We start from the raw sequence: 13,918 nt of genomic DNA on the forward strand, positions 1-13,918 counted from the left end.
GTGAAGAAACAGAAAGACAGGAGAAAGAAAAAGAGAGGCAGGAGAGAGCGAAAGAAGCTTCCAGAAAGAATGCACAGAAAGAGAGTTGAAGCGGCTTGAGTTAACTAGGGGATGACAGAGTAACCCCAGTGAAAGCATGGCCAATATGGAGCAGCATAATTCATGGCTGGGTACAGAATTGTTAAAACTAGCTCATCTAATCCCAAAATTCAATGAGGACGATGTGGAGGCATTTTTTGTGTCTTTTGAGCAACTGGCAAGGCAGCTAAAATGGCCAGCTGAGACCTGGTCTCTTTTACTACAAAGCAAGCTAACTGGAAAAGCCCATGAGGCTTATTCCCTGTTGCCAGATGAGAGTTCTTCAAGTTATGAACTGACCAAAAATGCTATCCTTAGTACCCGAAGCCTATCGCCAAAAGTTTCAAACCCTCAAAAATCAAGCTAAATAACCTTATCTGGAATTTGAAAGCAGTAAGCAGCTGGCTTTTGACCAGTGGCTGAGGGCTCTTAAAGTACTGCTCAGTTATGAGAATCTCAGGGAAGTAATTCTATTAGAGGAATTTAAAAACCCTCTCCTACTCTCAATAAAGACCCATGTAGAGGAGCTGCGGGTTCAAAGAGCCCGGCAAGCGGCCGTTCTGGCCGTTGATTTGCTTTAATTTATAATTTGGTTTCCCGGGGAAAACCTTTCCTAATCACCCCCACAAATCCGAAAAGGACAAAGGGTGGGAAGGTGATCTCCGCCCAGGCAGTCCTGGGAGAGAAAGGAAAGCAGGAGACACAGTGTGTTTAAAATTAAATCTTGTTACAGTAAGACCAGGTGAAGGCTGAGAGTGACCCCGAGACACCTTTCTCACCTGGTCGTAACACAATTGTCTTTTGAAAATCACTATTTAATCTGCTTCCAATAGCATTTCATGCAGTACGTACCAGATCATAACAATTCACTGCATAATGAAATTTCTCCTCATCTCCCCCTTCTCTTTTTTGCTAGTTATCTTAAATTTGTAATCTTTTCTTTTTCCTTCATGGGATATAGGCATCATTGGCAGCATGTATTGCCCATTCCAAATTACCCTTGAGAAGGTGGTGGCAAGACACCTTCTTGAACCGTTGCAGTCTATGTGGTGAAGGTACTTCCACAGTGCTGTTAGGTAGGGAGTTCCAGGATTTTCACCCAGTGATGATGAAGGAATGGCAATATAGTTCCAAGTCAGGATGGCATGTAGCTTGGAGGGGAACTTGCATGCGGTGGTGTTCCCATGTGCCTGCTGCTCTTGTTCTTCTAGCTGGTCGTGGTTGCGGGTTTAGGAGGTGCTGTCGAAGGAACCTTCGTGAGTTGCAGCAAAGCATCTTGTAGATGGTACAGATTGCTGCCACTGTGCGTCAGTGAAGGGAGTGAATGTTGAAGATGGTGGATGGCGTGCCAATCAAGCGGGCTGTTTTGTCCTGGATGGTGTCAAGCTTCTTGAGTGTTGTTGGAGCTGCACTCATCCAGGCAAGTGGACAGCATTCCATCACACTCCTGACTTGTGCCTTGTAAATGGTGGACAGGCATTGTGGAGACAGGAGGTGAGTTACTTGCCACAGAATTCCTACCCTCTGACCTGCTCTTGCAGCCGCAGTATTTATATGGCTGGTCCAATTCAGTTTCTGGTTAATGGTAACCCTCAGGATGTTGATAATGGGGGATTCAACAATGGCAATGCCATTGAATATCAAGGGGAGGTGGTTCGATTCTCCCTTGTTTGAGATGGTCATTGCCTGGCACTGTGTGGTGCAAATGTTACTTGCCACTTATCAGCCCAGGCCTGAATGTTGCCCAGGTCTTGCTGTATTTCTACACGGACTGCTTCAGTACCTGAAGAGTCATGAATGATGCTGAACATTGTGCAATCATCAGCAAACATCCCCACCTCTGACCTTATGATGGAGGAAAGGTCATTGATGAAGCAGCTGATGATGGTTGGGCCGAAGACACTACCCTGAGGAACAGCTGCAGTGATGTCCTGGAGCTGAGATGAGTGACCTCCAACAACCACAACCATCTTCCTTTGTGTTATATATCTCTCCAACCAGTGGAGAGCTTTCTCGGATTTCCATTGACTCCAGTTTTGCTAGCATTCTTGATGCCATGCTTGGTCAAATGCTGCCTTAATGTCAAGGCAGTCACTATCACCTCACCTCTGGAGTTCAGCTCTCTCATCCATGTTTGGACCAAGGCTACAATATGGTCAGGAGCCAGGTGATCCAGGCAGAACCCAAATGAGCACTGGTGAGTGGGTTATTGGTGAATAAGTGCTGCTTAATAACACTGCCAATGACACCATCCATCAGTTTGCTGATGATTGAGAGTAGGCTGATGGAGCAGTAATTGGACGGACTGAATTTGTCCAAACTTTTGTGGACAGGACATACCTGGGAAATTTTCTACTTTGTTGGGTAGATACCAGTGTTGTAGCTGTACTAGAACACCTTAGCTAGAGGTGCAATTAATTCTGCAGCACGTCTTTAACACTACAGCCCGGATGTTGTCAGGTCACATAGCCTTTGCTGTATCACATGCACTCAGTTATTTCTTGATATCACATGGAGTGAATCGAATTGGCTGAAGACTGGCTTTTGTGATGGTGGGTCCTCAGGAGGAGGGCAAGATAGATCATTAACACAGCACCTCGAGCTGAAGATGGTTGCAAATGCTTCAGCTTTGTCTTTTGCAGTCACATTGTTCTTATAGTTGCTCTTCTTCTTTTGGAAATGTGCTCCGCCATCATTCAGAATGGGGATATTCATTGAGTTCCTTCTCTTGTGAACTGTTGAATTGTCCACCACCATTCACGACTGGATGTGGCAAGACTGCAGAGCTTTCATCTGATTCATTATTTGTGGGATTGCGTGGCTCTGTCTATAGCATGTTGCTTCCACTGTTTAGCATGCATATAGTCCTGTGTTGTGGCTTCACCTGGTTCACACTTCATTTTCTTTAGGTACACTTGGTGCTGCCCCTAGCATGCTCTTCTCCACTCCTCAATGAACCAGGGTTGCCACCCTGGCTCGATGGTAATGGACAGGACTTCGTCTCGACAAGTGTGCTAGTAGTCATTCCTACCAATACCATCATGGACAGATGCATCTGCTGCAGGTAGATTAGTGAGGATGAGGTCAAGTAGGTTTTTCCCTTGTGTTGGTTCTCTCACTGTCTCCCACTCAGTCCAGTAGGGCAGTTATGTCATTCAAGACTTGGCCAGCTTAGTCAGTAGTGGTGCTACCGAGCCATTCTTGGGCATTGAAGACCTCTTCTAGAGTACATTCTATGCTCTTGCTATCTGTAGTGTTTCTTCTAAGTGGCGTTCAACATGGAGGAGTACTGATTCATCAGTTGCAGAAGCACGGTTGGTGGTAATCAGCAGGATGTTTCCTTGCCCATATTTGACCTGATGCCATGAGATTCCATGGGGTCTGCAGTCAATGTTGAGGACTCCCAATGCATTCCCTCCCAACTATATACCATTGTCCCACCATCTCTGGTGAGGCTATCCTGCTGGTAAAGTGATGGTGGTAGAGGAGTTTGAGCATTGGCTGAAAAGTATGATTCTGTGTGTATGACTTTGCAAGGCTGTACCTTGATTAGACTGTGGGACAGCTAACCCAATTTTGGTACAAGTCCTCAGATGTTAGTGAGGAGGACATTGCAGGGTTGACTGGTCTGGGTGTGTCTTTGTTGTGTCTGGTGCCTGGGTTTGTGGTGGCTGATTTTATTCTTATTGTTTTTCATAGCAGTTTAATTCAACTGAGTGGTTTGCTCGACCATTTTAGAGGACAGTCAAGAGTCAACCAAATTGCTGTGGGTCTGGAGTTACATATAGGCTAGACTGGGAAAGGATGGCAGATTTTCTTCCCTAAAGAACATTAGTGAACTCGATGGGTTTTTACAGCAATATGGTAGTTTCATGCTCACCATTACTGATGCTAGCTTTATAATCTAGATTCTCTTAATCAATTGAATTTAAATTCATTCGAACTCATGTCTTAGGATCATTATGCTCCATTGTTGAATACATTTAAGGCTGGGATAAACAAATCGTTTTGAATGTTGGAGCAGTCTCAGTGGGCCTTATGGTCTACTCCTGCTCCTATTTTTGTGTGTTTCTTGAGTTATTCCTGGCCTCTGGACTACCAGTCCAGTAACATAACCATCATACCTTGGTTACTGACTCTCCTTTTTTTTTATTCATTCATCGGATGTGGGTGTCACTGGCTAGGCCAGGATTTATTTCCCATCCCTAATTGCCCTTGAGAAGGTGGTGGTGAGCTGCTTTCTTGAACTACTGCAGTCCTTGGGGTGTAGGTACACCCACAGTGCTGTTAGATGGGTAGTTCTAGGATTCTGACTCAGCAACAGTGAAGGAACAGTGATATATTTCCAAGTCAGTATGGTGAGTAGCTTGGAAGGGAACTTGCATGTGGTGGTGTTCCCACGCATCTGCTGCCATTGTCCTTCTAGGTGGTAGAGGTCGCGGATTTGGAAGGTGCTGTCGAAGAAGCCTTGGTGAGTTGATGCAGTGTATCTTGTAGAAGGCACACACTGCTGCCACTGTGCATTGGTGATGAAGGGAGTGAATGTTGAAGGTGGTGGATGGGGTGCCAATCAAGCGGGCTGTTTTGTCCTGGATGGTGTCGACCTTTATAAGTGTTGTTGGAGCTGCACTTATCCAGGCAAGTGGACAGTGTTCCATCTCACTCCTGACTTGTGCCTTGTAAATGGTGGACAGGCATTGGGGAGACAGGAGGTGAGCTCTTCTTTTTTCTTTTGGGCCTCCTTATCTCGAGAGACAATGGATACGCGCCTGGAGGTGGTCAGTGGTTTGTGAAGCAGCGCCTGGAGTGGCTATAAAGGCCAATTCTGGAGTGTCAGGCTCTTCCACAGGTGCTGCAGAGAAATTTGTTTGTCGGGGCTGTTGCACAGTTGGCTCTCCCCTTGCGCCTCTGTCTTTTTTCCTGCCAACTACTAAGTCTCTTCGACTCGCCACAGTTTAGCCCTGTCTTTATGGCTGCCCGCCAGCTCTGGCGAATGCTGGCAACTGACTCCCACGACTTGTGATCAATGTCACACGATTTCATGTCGCGTTTGCAGACGTCTTTATAGCGGAGACATGGACGGCCGGTGGGTCTGATACCAGTGGCGAGCTCGCTGTACAATGTGTCTTTGGGGATCCTGCCATCTTCCATGCGGCTCACATGGCCAAGCCATCTCAAGCGCCGCTGACTCAGTAGTGTGTATAAGCTGGGGATGTTGGCCGCTTCAAGGACTTCTGTGTTGGAGATATAGTCCTGCCACCTGATGCCAAGTATTCTCCGAAGGCAGCGAAGATGGAATGAATTGAGACGTCGCTCTTGGCTGGCATACTTTGCCCAGGCCTCGCTGCCATAGAGCAAGGTACTGAGGACACAGGCCTGATACACTCGGACTTTTGTGTTCCGTGTCAGTGCGCCATTTTCCCACACTCTCTTGGCCAGTCTGGACATAGCAGTGGAAGCCTTACCCACGCGCTTGTTGATTTCTGCATCTAGAGACAGGTTACTGGTGATAGTTGAGCCTAGGTAGGTGAACTCTTGAACCACTTTCAGAGCGTGGTCGCCAATATTGATGGATGGAGCATTTCTGACGTCCTGCCCCATGATGTTCGTTTTCTTGAGGCTGATGGTTAGGCCAAATTCATTGCAGGCAGACGCAAACCTGTCGATGAGACTCTGCAGGCACTCTTCAGTGTGAGATGTTAAAGCAGCATCGTCAGCAAAGAGGAGTTCTCTGATGAGGACTTTCCGTACTTTGGACTTCGCTCTTAGACGGGCAAGGTTGAACAACCTGCCCCCTGATCTTGTGTGGAGGAAAATTCCTTCTTCAGAGGATTTGAACGCATGTGAAAGCAGCAGGGAGAAGAAAATCCCAAAAAGTGTGGGTGCAAGAACACAGCCCTGTTTCACACCACTCAGGATAGGAAAGGGCTCTGATGAGGAGCCACCATGTTGAATTGTGCCTTTCATATTGTCATGGAATGAGGTGATGATACTTAGTAGCTTTGGTGGACATCCGATCTTTTCTAGTAGTCTGAAGAGACCACGTCTGCTGACGAGGTCAAAGGCTTTGGTGAGATCAATGAAAGCAATGTAGAGGGACATCTGTTGTTCACGGCATTTCTCCTGTATCTGACGAAGGGAGAACAGCATGTTCGATCTCTCTGCACGAAAGCCACACTGTGCCTCAGGGTAGACGCGCTCGGCCAGCTTCTGGAGCCTGTTCAGAGCGACTCGAGCAAAGACTTTCCCCACTATGCTGAGCAGGGAGATTCCACGGTAGTTGTTGCAGTCACCGCGGTCACCTTTGTTTTTATAGAGGGTGATGATGTTGGCATCGCGCATGTCCTGGGGTACTGCTCCCTCGTCCCAGCACAGGCATAGCAGTTCATGTAGTGCTGAGAGTATAGCAGGCTTGGCACTCTTGATTATTTCAGGGGTAATGCTGTCCTTCCCAGGGGCTTTTCCGCTGGCTAGGGAATCAATGGCATCACTGAGTTCCGATTTGGTTGGCTGTTTGTCCAGTTCATCCATGACTGGTAGAGGTTGAGCTGCATTGAGGGCAGTCTCAGTGACAGCATTCTCCCTGGAGTACAGTTCTAGGTAGTGCTCAACCCAGCGGTCCATCTGTTTGCGTTGGTCAGTGATTATGTCCCCCGATTTAGATTTGAGGGGGGTGATCTTCTTGATGGTTGGCCCAAGAGCTCTCTTCATGCCATCATACATTCCTCTGATGTTTCCGGTGTCTGAGGCCAGCTGAATATGACTGCATAGGTGTTGCCAGTAGTCGTTTGCGCAACGCCTAGCTGTTCTTTGTGCAGTACTTCTGGCTGCTTTAAGTGCTGCGGATGTTAAATCGCTGGGGGCTTTCTTGTAGTTCAACAGTGCAATGCGCTTAGCGGCTATGACAGGTTCCAGCTCTTCATTATGAGATTGAAACCAGTCTGCATTTCTCTTCGCACTTTTGCCGTAGGTGGTCAAAGCTGACTCATAGATGGCGTCTCTGATGTGGGCCCACTTGGTCTCAACATCCCCTGTGGGAGTGTTTTGAAGGGCTGTTACAAGTGAATTTAGAAATTTTTCTAACAGCTGTGGGTGAGAAATTCTGCTCGTGTTGATGCGCGGGTGGCCCTTCGGCTTGGAATGATGCAACTTCTTTGGTCTGAGTCTAACCTTGCTGCACACCAGGGAGTGGTCGGTGTCGCAGTCCGCACTGTGGAAGCTGCGTGTGATTTGAACACTGTTTAAGGCGGCTCGCCTTGTGACAATGAGGTCTAGCTGGTGCCAACGACGTGATCTTGGGTGCCTCCATGAAACCTGGTGACAGGGTTTAGTGTGAAAGAACGAGTTGGTGATGCGGAGGTTATGATAGGTACACAACTCAAGCAGTCTCTGCCCGTTCTCATTCGTCCTTCCAACGCCATAGCGCCCAAGGCAGGAGGGCCATGAGTCATGGTCAGCCCCAACCCTGGCATTAAAGTCCCCCAGCAGGAATAGGTGTTCGGTGTTGGGGATGCTGCTAATGATGTTATGGAGTTGTTCGCTACTCGCTGAAGAATTCCTAGTCTCTGACCTGCTCTTGTAGCCATAGTATTTATATGGCTGGTCCAGTTCAATTTCTGGTAAATGGTAACCCCCAGGATGTTGATAGTGAAGGATTCAGTGATGGTGATGCCATTGAATGACAAAGGGAGATGGTTGGATACTCTCTTGCTTGAGATGGTCATTACCTGTCACTTGTGTGGTGAGAATGTTACTTGCCACTTATCAGCCCAAGTCCGAATATTGTCCAGGTCTTGCTGCATCTGAATACGGACTGCTTCAGTATCTGAGGAGTCTGAACATTGTGCAACCATTAGTGAACATCCCCACTTCTGCCGTTATGATGGAGGGAAGGTCATTGATGAAGCAGCTGGTGATGGTTGGGCCTAGGACACTACCCTGAGGAACTCCTGCAGTGATGTCCTGGGAATGAGATGATTGACCTCCAACAACCACAACCATCTTCCTTTGTGTTATATATGACTTCAACCCGTGGAAAATTTTCCCCCTGATTCCCATTGACTCCAGTTTTTCTAGGGCTCCTTGATGCCATGCTCAATCAAATGCTGCGTTGATGTCAAGGGCGATCACCTCTGGAGTTCAGCACTTTTGTCCATGTTTGGACCAAGGCTGTAATAAGGTCAGGTACTGAGTGGCCTTGGTCTCCTCCAAGTGGACACAGTTTCTCACTATCTACTCTGTCAAAACCCATCATAGTTCTGAACAGCTCAATTAAATCTCCCCTTAACCTTCTTTGTAACTTTTGGTTCAGAGTTTAAGCAATAGTTGTTCTTCTCCTTTTGGAAACATTTTCCTGGTCATTTGCATATGTTAACCATGAGCAAGTATCTGAGTTGGTTGGCTTTTGGCTCCTTAGGTCCTTAGATTCAGGTATTTGAGAGATTGAAGGGCAGTCATGTTAATATAGACCAGTATATGATATCGTTCTCCCCCATGAAGGTCATCAGGAAATGTAATGCCATCCTCTTCACTGGGCTAGCAATGAGCTTGACCAATGCCAACTTGGTTCTGTTCGTAGCACTCTTCCTTCAAAATCAGGAGGCTGTGGGTTATAAATCCTATTCCATGACAGCAATAACATGTATTTATATAGCATCCTGGAGCGTTTATCAAACTAATATTAGGGAAGAGATAAGTTTTAAGGAGCGTCTTAAAGGAGGAAAGAGAGGTATAGAGTTGAAGAGGTCAGCGAGAGAATGTCAGAGCTTAGGGCCTTGGCAGCTGAAGGCACGGCCTTCAATTGTGGATCTGAGCACATAATCTAAGTTGACAGTTCAATGCTATAAAGGCGGACTGCTGAATTGTCAGTGGCATTGCTTTTGGATGAGACGTAAAACCAAATCCTTATCTTTCTGCTTGGGTGGATGCACATGACCTCTTGGCAAAATGTGAAGAAGAGCAAGGAGGTCAGGCTAGGTTCAATTCCCGATTTGTGCTGAGTCAGCTGATCTGAACCAGTACAGCAGTTGGAATTGCGTGGTTGTGATGCTGTCTGTGGCCAGGTAGCCTGCCGACACTGTCTAGGCACACACAGAAAGTGGGACCGCTGGAGTGAGGTACCATAGTGCCTGTGGAACTGAAACACAGCCTGAGCCAGTGTTCTCAGAACAAAGGGAATGGGCCATTCAGTCCATTCACCCTGTTCTGCAACCCATCTTCTTTCTTTTGGGCCTCCTTATCTCGAGAGACAATGGATACGCGCCTGGAGGTGGTCAGTGGTTTGTGAAGCAGCGCCTGGAGTGGCTATAAAGGCCAATTCTGGAGTGACAGGCTCTTCCACAGGTGCTGCAGAGAAATTTGTTTGTTGGGGCTGTTGCACAGTTGGCTCTCCCCTTGCGCCTCTGTCTTTTTTCCTGCCAACTACTAAGTCTCTTCGACTCGCCACAATTTAGCCCTGTCTTTATGGCTGCCCGCCAGCTCTGGCGAATGCTGGCAACTGACTCCCACGACTTGTGATCAATGTCACACGATTTCATGTCGCGTTTGCAGACGTCTTTATAACGGAGACATGGACGGCCGGTGGGTCTGATACCAGTGGCGAGCTCGCTGTACAATGTGTCTTTGGGGATCCTGCCATCTTCCATGCGGCTCACATGGCCAAGCCATCTCAAGCGCCGCTGACTCAGTAGTGTGTATAAGCTGGGGATGTTGGCCGCTTCAAGGACTTCTGTGTTGGAGATATAGTCCTGCCACCTGATGCCAAGTATTCTCCGAAGGCAGCGAAGATGGAATGAATTGAGACGTCGCTCTTGGCTGGCATACGTTGTCCAGGCCTCGCTGCCGTAGAGCAAGGTACTGAGGACACAGGCCTGATACACTCGGACTTTTGTGTTCCGTGTCAGTGCGCCATTTTCCCACACTCTCTTGGCCAGTCTGAACATAGCAGTGGAAGCCTTACCCATGCGCTTGTTGATTTCTGCATCTAGAGACAGGTTACTGGTGATAGTTGAGCCTAGGTAGGTGAACTCTTGAACCACTTCCAGAGCGTGGTCGCCAATATTGATGGATGGAGCATTTCTGACATCCTGCCCCATGATGTTCGTTTTCTTGAGGCTGATGGTTAGGCCAAATTCATTGCAGGCAGACGCAAACCTGTCGATGAGACTCTGCAGGCATTCTTCAGTGTGAGATGTTAAAGCAGCATCGTCAGCAAAGAGGAGTTCTCTGATGAGGACTTTCCGTACTTTGGACTTCGCTCTTAGACGGGCAAGGTTGAACAACCTGCCCCCTGATCTTGTGTGGAGGAAAATTCCTTCTTCAGAGGATTTGAACGCATGTGAAAGCAGCAGGGAGAAGAAAATCCCAAAAAGTGTGGGTGCGAGAACACAGCCCTGTTTCACACCACTCAGGATAGGAAAGGGCTCTGATGAGGAGCCACCATGTTGAATTGTGCCTTTCATATTGTCATGGAATGAGGTGATGATACTTAGTAGCTTTGGTGGACATCCGATCTTTTCTAGTAGTCTGAAGAGACCACGTCTGCTGACGAGGTCAAAGGCTTTGGTGAGATCAATGAAAGCAATGTAGAGGGGCATCTGTTGTTCACGGCATTTCTCCTGTATCTGACGAAGGGAGAACAGCATGTCAATAGTCGATCTCTCTGCACGAAAGCCACACTGTGCCTCAGGGTAGACGCGCTCGGCCAGCTTCTGGAGCCTGTTCAGAGCGACTCGAGCAAAGACTTTCCCCACTATGCTGAGCAGGGAGATTCCACGGTAGTTGTTGCAGTCACCGCGGTCACCTTTGTTTTTATAGAGGGTGATGATGTTGGCATCGCGCATGTCCTGGGGTACTGCTCCCTCGTCCCAGCACAGGCATAGCAGTTCATGTAGTGCTGAGAGTATAGCAGGCTTGGCACTCTTGATTATTTCAGGGGTAATGCTGTCCTTCCCAGGGGCTTTTCCGCTGGCTAGGGAATCAATGGCATCACTGAGTTCCGATTTGGTTGGCTGTATGTCCAGCTCATCCATGACTGGTAGAGGCTGGGCTGCATTGAGGGCAGTCTCAGTGACAGCATTCTCCCTGGAGTACAGTTCTAGGTAGTGCTCAACCCAGCGGTCCATCTGTTTGCGTTGGTCAGTGATTATGTCCCCCGATTTAGATTTGAGGGGGGTGATCTTCTTGATGGTTGGCCCAAGAGCTCTCTTCATGCCATCATACATTCCTCTGATGTTTCCGGTGTCTGAGGCCAGCTGAATATGGCTGCATAGGTGTTGCCAGTAGTCGTTTGCGCAACGCCTAGCTGTTCTTTGTGCAGTACTTCTGGCTGCTTTAAGTGCTGCGGATGTTAAATCGCTGGGGGCTTTCTTGTAGTTCAAAAGTGCAATGCGCTTAGCGGCTATGACAGGTTCCAGCTCTTCATTATGAGATTGAAACCAGTCTGCATTTCTCTTCGCACTTTTGCCGTAGGTGGTCAAAGCTGACTCATAGATGGCGTCTCTGATGTGGGCCCACTTGGTCTCAGCATCCCCTGTGGGAGTGTTTTGAAGGGCTGTTACAAGTGAATTTAGAAATTTTTGTAACAGCTGTGGGTGAGAAATTCTGCTCGTGTTGATGCGCGGGTGGCCCTTCTGCTTGGAATGATGCAACTTCTTTGGTCTGAGTCTAACCTTGCTGCACACCAGGGAGTGGTCGGTGTCGCAGTCCGCACTGTGGAAGCTGCGTGTGATTTGAACACTGTTTAAGGCAACCCATCAAGGTGAGTAAATATACTGCTAAATTAGATTTTTAAAAATGGCTTTATATGTAGGGATTAGGTAGTGGCAAAGACTTTTTGGCTAATTTGGCTCACTGAATTCCACAAAATGACAGTCCAATTGCTTATACAAACGTCAATCCAAGTGTATGAAGGAAATTGCTCATGGGGTATGGAAAATATTGACTTAATATTTATCTTTTGTTAGGATTCCATTTTACACTCACAACATGAGAGTCATATGCTTATCAATTCTTTCCTGGAGCTTCTCTTTGGAAGCTGGCACCAAATCCAAAATTCCATGTTCCGGAGTGCTGCCCTTACTGCTCCCTAACAGCTTCTGCTGAAATACTGGCACTATGCCATGGCATGTACTGCCCGAACCTCCTGAATTACAGCTACTAATTCAAATTGGCACTGTACAATGAAGTACATCTGCTGATTATCCTGGCACAAGATACTGAAATGCACGGAAATACAGACAATTACTGTGACTAACAAATCTTGGACAGAATGACTACAATTTTAGGGTGGGCGGGGGGACCTGTCCACTGGCCGAAAAGTTAGTGGCGATCCTGCCTCCGCCGGGCCTGGGGATCCAGACCGGATTTTACGGTCCCCAGCCCCTTAATTGGTCTTGGGTGGGTCTTCCACCTCATTGAGTCATAGAGGCATACAGCACTGAAACAGGCCCTTCGGCCCACCTAGTCTGTACCGACCATCAACCACCCATTTATACTAATCCTACATTAATCCCATATTCCCTACCACATCCCCACCTTCCCTGAATTCTCCTACAACCTACCTAAACTAGGGGCAATTTACAATGGCCAATTTACCTATCAACCTGCAAGTCTTTAGCTGTGGGAGGAAACCGGAGCACCCGGCGGAAACCTACGCGGTCACAGGGAGAACTTGCAAACTCTGCACAGGCAGTACCCAGAACCGAACCCAGGTCGCTGGAGCTGTGAGGCTACGGTGCTAACCACTGCGTCACTGTGCCGCCCAATTGAGGCAAGATGTCTCGCCTAATAGAGCTGCTGGCCAATCAGCGGGCTGGCAGCTCTTAGTCCCAGCAGCGCAACCGAGAGCGGTGGCCACTGCTGGGACTACACCCAACTTCAGGATGAAGGTGAAGGATGACCCCGGAAAAGAGATAGGTATTTAGGGCCTCACCAGGGGCAATCATTTGGGCTCCAGAGAGGCAAGGGAGGTCAGTTAGGGGTCGGGGGCATGTTGTCTGTTGGGGGCGGTTGAGGCGGGTTTTCTGAGGCCTCAGCCGCCTGCCAGCCAAACATAAAATACCTGCGGTAGTGGGCAGAGGCCCTTAAGTGGACGATAATTTTCCAAATAAGGGCCCTGATTGGCCTGGGGCGGGTACGCTGTTAGTTGCTGCCACCACCCCGCGTAAATGGCAGTGGAAGCGGGAGCGGGTCGGGAAGCCTCCCACTCCATTTTACACCCTCACACCACACACCCTCCCCCACCCCCCACCCCCGCCACCAGCCCGCTCTTTTGGGGGGGGCGTAAAATTCTGGCCAATAGGTCAGTGCCATGAATGACACTCAAAGCATCCGCTGGCAAAATGCCTCAAAAGTATCTGTTGAAATATTGCCGCAGCAGCTACAGTACACGTAATACCTATCGAACAGCATTCTTTGTTACAGCCGCTGAAGAAACGTTTCCAAACCTGTCAGTGTATCTGTTGGATCTACTGGCATTCTGTCAAACTATCTAATGAAATTCTCACGCTGTTCACCTAATGAAATAGTGGCACTGCTCACCAACAGAGCACGAGCACTGTTCACCTAATGGATCATTGACACTAATCAACTAATGAAACACTGGCACTGCTCACCAATAAAACATTGACACTGCTCACCAAATAACAGACTCACTGCTCATCTAATAATACACTGGCATGGGTCACCTTATGAAATACTGACAATGCTCATCTAATAAAACTCTGGCACGGCTCACGTAATAATACACAGGCAATGCTCAGTTAAAAGATCTTGGGCAGTGATCACCTAGTGAAACATGGACTCTGCTCACATAAGGAAACGATGGCACTGCTCACCCAAT

Source organism: Heterodontus francisci, chromosome 37 (assembly GCF_036365525.1).
Source record: "Heterodontus francisci isolate sHetFra1 chromosome 37, sHetFra1.hap1, whole genome shotgun sequence".
NCBI lineage: Eukaryota > Metazoa > Chordata > Chondrichthyes > Heterodontiformes > Heterodontidae > Heterodontus > Heterodontus francisci.